The sequence below is a fragment of the Neovison vison genome, chromosome 9 (assembly GCF_020171115.1).
Source record: "Neovison vison isolate M4711 chromosome 9, ASM_NN_V1, whole genome shotgun sequence".
Classification (NCBI taxonomy): domain Eukaryota; kingdom Metazoa; phylum Chordata; class Mammalia; order Carnivora; family Mustelidae; genus Neogale; species Neogale vison.
Genome location: NC_058099.1, coordinates 4839308 through 4845307, shown reverse-complemented (window position 1 = coordinate 4845307; position 6000 = coordinate 4839308). Strand labels below are relative to the sequence as shown.

Genomic DNA, 6000 nt, shown 5'->3' with positions numbered 1-6000 from the left:
ATCCCCTTCCCCTTCTCTTCCTGGGCCCCTTCTCCGGGCCCCAGTCCCAAGTTCCACCAGCTTCCCAGACCCCCTTCTCCCGGCTCCCTCCCCTAGTCTCCCCAGCCCCAATTCGGCCTTTACCCTTCCCCCTCAGGCCTCTTCCCCTCCCCGGTACGCCAGTCCCCCTTCTCTCGTACCTTTTCCCTTGCATCTCCCTGCGACCTCAGCCCCCTTTCTCCAGTGCCTCTCCCCACCCTCTCGCCTCCCCTGGACCCCATCCCCCACTTCTCCCGTGCCCGGCCCCGCCCCTCCCGGGATCCCAGCCCCTCCTTCTCCCGTGCCCCTCCCCCCACGTCTCCCCAGGACCCCAGCCCCCACTTCTCCCGTGCCTCCCCCCACCCACGCGCTGTCCGGCCCCGCCCCTCCCGGGCCGGGACCCCCGCACCCCCCACCGCTCCTTCTCCCGTGCCCTTCCCCCCCGCCTCCCCGGGATCCCTCCCCCTCCCCCCCCGCCCGCTGCCCGGCCCCTCCCCTCCCGGGGCCCCTAGCCCCCCTCAGGCCGGGCGGCGCGGCAGGGGGCGCTGCGCGGGCCGAGGCGCGGCTGCGGGCGGCGGCGGGAGGCGGAGGCCGGAGGAGGCGGGGGCGGCGGCAGGCGGGGGGCGGGGAGCCGAGCGCGAGAGGGAGGCGAGCGGCAAGACACAGGCTCCGAGGCTCCAGCGAGCGAGCGAGCGACGAGCGAGCCCGGGAGGGAGGGAGGGAGCGAGCGAGCGAGCGAGCGAGCAGCCGCGCCGCCGCCTCGCAATCCGCCGCCATCCCGCCGCCTCCGCGCCCGACCGCCGCCCGACCGCCATCGCCCGGCCCAGTCGCGCCCGCAGAACCAGACCAGGTGGGCCGGGGCGGCGCGGGGCGGCGCGGGGCGGGCCGGGGCCGGGGCGGCGGTCGGGCGCTAAGATGGAGGCGGCGCGGCGGCGCGGCCCGGCCGGGCTTTGTCTCGGCGGCGGCTGACTGACAGCGGCGAGCCCGGGCCCGGCCGCCCTCCGTGCGCGAGCGCCGCGCCGCCGCCGCCGGGGGCCCGCCGGCCGGGGTGAGGGCCGGGGCCGCGGGGGCGGGCGGGGGACGGCCGGAGGGGGGAGGCGGCGGCGGGCTGGCCGGGCCCGGGCTCGCCATTGTTGTGCGGCGCCGCGCGGCCTGGGCGGGCGGCGGGGCCGAGGGTGCGGGGCTGCGGGGGCCGCCGCGTCCCGGGGGCCGCCTCCCGAGCGTCCAGGCCGGCGGTCCCGAGCGCCCCGCTGCTCTGGAAGTGGCCGGGGCGGCCTCCCCGCGCCCCCCGCCCCCTCTCCTCTCTCGGGCAGACGTGCCCGGGCACCACCCGGAGCGGGAATCCCGGGGTCGGGGCACCCCCCACGGCCGCAGGGCTGGGGGGGATGGGGGGCGCGGCGCCCCCCCCCCCCCCCCCGGGCCCGCGGACTCGGCGTTCGGGGGCAGGGGGCTCGGAGCCGCCGACGGCCGCGGTTTCCGTGTGCGAGCGGCAGGATTATTTTCGAAATACTTAATGCTCTGTTCCTGAGAATGTTTAATAATAAACAGGATGTCGCTGCTCGGGGCCTGCCAGATGGGGTTTTGTTGTTTTTGTTTTTGTTTTTTTTTCCTCCTTCCCTTCTTTTTTCGTTTTTGTCCCTTCTCCTAAGTCAGAAACAGCACTATTGCAATCGTGGGCCTCTGGAGTGAATTTGCCTATACAAAATTGGAAGGTGGCTTTCTCTTTTCTCCCTCGCTTTCTAAATATCGTGGGAGGTCCGAGCCCACCTTGAGGCAAGAAGAGGAGGTGTTTTTCCAGGGGATGGTTAGCTTGGAGGAAGTGGGGAGAACGGGGGCTGGGGAGGCTCTCAAGACTGTGTCATTTGCTAAATGGCTGCCAGGGAGAAACCTTCAGAAGCCTTTGGTTTCCACGATTGTTAAAGTAGCCCTGAGATCTGCCCCCCGCCCCTTAAGATCGTGTGTGCATTTTATGTGGCTTTATACATTTTCCAGTTTGGTTTTGGGAACCATCCGTTTGAAGTCCTAGCGTGGTTTCCATCTGCAGCCTTCCGGCCCTGTGTACAGTGCTGTGTGGTGTGAGGGACTGGGAGGCCCAGGCTTTGGGGTGCAAATCCTGCTTCTGCCAGAGAAATCTAGGGTCCAGAGAGCCTTCGCTGGCATAAATAGTGCATTCTCCGCCTTGTAGGTTTAGGGTGATGGTGAAAGAGCTAGAAGAGCCTGGCACACAGTTAGTGGTTAATAGTTGTTTCTCCTGCTGCTGTTTCTGTACCTGCCATCAACCCCCTGGGATGGAATCCAGCCGCTGCGTTGCCACCCATAGGGCTGACCCGATCCAGCTGGTGGATGCCACAGGTGCTGGGGCTGAGACACTCAGCCCATGGAACATCTCTCTCTGGGCCCTTGTTCATTCAGTGCTGGGCCACTGTGGAGAGACAAGGACGGGAGACCGTGCTCTTTGGAGCCCCCCAGGAACTGGCTTGTGTGGTAATGTTACCGTCCTTGGGTCTAGGGGTGCCTGTCCCTTCTAAAGGCAGGTCTGCAGCTTGGTTGAAGGCAGTTCTAGAACAGTGGGAGATACTGAGAACAACAAGCAGAGGCTGGGGACTCCTGCCTTTTGAGGATGACTGCTTTCCTTTGGGAATGGCAAATAATCACCTGGGGAGCCTGTGCTTGTTCGGGCAGGTGTCTCTTGGAGCCTGGATTCTGCTCCTTATTGGGTTACCTTATGCAAGTCCCTGAGCCGCAACTCCTCCATCTGTCTGTAAAATGGGAATAATTAATGCCTTGACTTGGGTATCTGTTGGGGCTCTTGTGAGCCTCACTTTCTGTTTGTGGCAAACTGCTTCTGTCCATAGGAGGGTGATGAAAATGTATGTTGTTTTTGTTGATTGCCGAGTTTTCTGGTCCTTGCTCCAGTCCTGATCTTTTTCTCCCGTTCCTCTGGCTGATGGCCCTGTGACTTCCCCACCCTCAAATTCTATCCCTCGGTGATTTTTCTTTTTAAGATGTTATTTATTTATTTGACAGACAGATCACAAATGAGAGGCAGGCGGTGGGGGGGTGGTGGTGGTGGGAAGCAGGCTCCCCGCTGAGCAGAGAGCCCAATGTGGGTCTCCATCCCAGGACCCTGGGGTCATGACCTGAACTGAAGGCAGAGGCTTTAACCCCCTGAGCCTTCCAGGTGCCCCCCTAGCTGATATTTTTCTATTACGACTACTACTTAATGCCTGGAAGCACTAGACTGGCCTAGAACAGCTAGGCCGCTCGCGGTGTTTATTGGTGAGCATAGCAGGGACTGAGGCTAACACAGGGGAAATTGACCCCAGTCTTGGTGACAGGTGAGGGCTGCGACCCAGGCCAAACCTGTAGCTTGTTTGTAAATGTCCCTGGAGATCGTCTCTTGGGCTGAGTGATTCTGTAGTCTGCTGGGCATTTGTTTTGGTGCATTTTGACATTCCCACAACCATCTTGGTTTTGTTGTGTTTTCTTAAAACCTCCTCGGAACCTCCTCCAGGCCCACTGGCTGTGGAACTGAGACATCTTAGCGGGGCCATGTCACCCTGTCAGTGTTCCCAGCTTCATGTCACCCTGTCAGTGTTCCCAGCTTCCTGCCTCTTGGCCCTTTTTTTCTATCTGATTTCATTTTGGCCAGGTCTGGCTCTGGACTGTTTTTTAGCTGGTTTGTTAGGGAAGGAGATGAATACCCTGCCCTTCCCAGCAATCTTTTGGTTTACCTGTGAATTTTCAGTTTTCAATGGCTGCATGGAGGGGCTTTATTTCAGCTCGCCGCGGGTTGGGGTGTCTTGGCGGGGGTGGGGAAGAGGCTGTTGCTTACAGTGGCCTGGGTCCTCTCCAGTCTCCTTGGAGCCCAGATGGGTAAAGAGCCTGGGGAAGGGAGAGCCAGAAAACCCTGGGAGAGTGGAATTTCAGGAATGGCAAGTCAGAACTAGTTCCAGCACGGTCTGCTTGCCTGGCCTGGCCTGGCCAAGGGATTTTTGTTAGGCCTGTTCACCATCCCCCATCCACTTTTAAATTTCAGTTCTCTTTTTTTTGCAAATGATTATTTTATTGTACTTTAAAGCTTTTTTTTTTTTTTTTTTAAAGCTTGCACAAAGTACTGACTCATGTTGCTAATGGCTGTATGCTGGTTATATGTCTCATTATTCTACCATTTAAGATTGATCATTTCTATGTTGGTTTCTGTTTCAAACCAGAAGAGGCCAGGTGGGCTAGTGCGGTGTATTTTTAAATTTGATAATGAGGCTTCTCTACCGTCAGGCATTTGTATCTTGTTGTGGTTTGGCAGATATCAGATAGGATCTGTCTACATGGATTTTTAAAGCAGTTTCTTCCCCTTGAAATATAAAATTTCCAGCAGAAATCTGTTGGGCTTTATGCTCTGAATTTCATATCTTGGTCAGGCCTAACTAGACTGTCTGCTTTTCAAGTCATGACTCAATTTCTTTCTTAAGAAAGTCCCATTTTTTCTGGGTCTTGTATAACCTTAAGAACCTTTGGTCTGTCATTTGGACAAAGAAAGGGATCGCCTGTGGTGCTCAGGGGAGAGAGAGAGAGACAGAGGAGAAAGATGGTGAGATTTCTGATGAAATAAAATTGGTTATGACAAGCTTTTAGGTTTTAAAGGTGCCATTTGGACCAGGCCTCCTCACCTGGGAGCTCCAAACCCCCAGCTCCGCTGGCAGTGGTACAGGTCATTGTTTGTCTCTGTGGCAGGCCTGCGGGGAACCTCTGCACCCAGAGGGAGGCTGTGTGTGACTGAGCGGGAGTCTTGGTTGAGCCTTGTCGTTCCCTATACTTGTTGACTGTCAGCCACGGCTGGGTTGCGCCCAAAAGATGCAGCGACCTGGGCTGCCTGCAGAGGGAGGGGCAGGGGTGGGGGGCAGAATGAGGTCGATCTTGATCTTAACTTGCTGGTGGTCTTTCACGGTCTCCCTGAGAGTACTTCCTTCCGCTCCCACCTCTGCAGCTGGTTTTGTAGCTGTGCTCTGTATCCTTTCCTCCTCCTCCGAGAGAACCATTGGCCTTTTCCTCTTCGTGGTGTTGCAAAAGCAGCGATTTCTTGATTTTCGAAGTCCTTGTCCTGCAGCAGGTGCCCCTGGAGCATGTGGTCTTTGCCGGACACTGCGCAAGGCCTGTTAAAAATGTTTTTCCCTATTCGTAAAAGTGACATTTTTACTGGGAAGGAAATTGAAAAATAGTGAAAAGAATAAAGATAAAAATACAAATACAAATCACCTGTGACCTCACTATCCAGAGAGAACCGCCGTAAAGGCCGGTGTATTTCCTTTAAGTGTGTGTTTGTTTTTTCAGAATCAGTAAACTACTGTATATGCCACTCACAGTTTATAGTTCTTAACATCATAGGGTATTATCCTAATACTGTTACTTTTAAGTAAGCTCTCCGCCCGACATGGGACTTGAACTCATGACCTCCGAGATCAAGGGTCGCATGCTGTACCCCCTGAGCCAGCCGGGAGCCCCCAAAATATATTTTAACAGTTGTGTAATTGCTTTATATGGATATGCCATGATTTATTGAATCCTCTTTTGTTAGACATTTGAACTGTTGTTACTCACTTCTTGTAAACGGATTTTTAGGGCGCATCCTGGCACGTACATCTTGGGGTGCATTGCTGATTATTTTCCATGAGGGGCATTTGCAGAACAGGAAGAATGCAGGCTCCTTCAGTCCTTTTTGGTACACAGCGGGTTTTCACCTTCGGCCCTTGTCACTTTTTTTTTTTTTTTTTTAAAGATTCTATTTATTTGAGAGAGAGGCAGTGAGAGAGAGCGTGAGTGAGGAGAAGGTCAAAGGGAGAAGCAGACTCCCCTCGGAGCTGGGGGATGTGGGACTTGATCCCGGGACTGCGGGATCATGACCCGAGCCGAAAGCAGTCATCCAACCAACTGAGCCACCCAGGTGTCTTGGCCCTTGTCACTTTTGACTCCAGCTTTGTCTCC

General features: G+C 56.5%; 1 protein-coding gene across 10 annotated transcripts in view; it reads left to right on the top strand.

The window, feature by feature from the left end:
• Positions 1-808: 808 nt before the first annotated feature.
• PRRC2B (proline rich coiled-coil 2B) overlaps positions 809-6000 on the top strand; it is a 91449-nt gene continuing 86257 nt past the window's right edge. For 9 of the 10 annotated variants that reach the window (XM_044264654.1, XM_044264653.1, XM_044264652.1 and 6 more), the window contains exon 1: positions 809-868. The gene's annotated coding sequence lies outside the window, so the exon portion shown is untranslated. The remainder of the gene's footprint in view (positions 869-6000) is intronic. The other variant, XM_044264650.1, reaches the window with a different exon arrangement.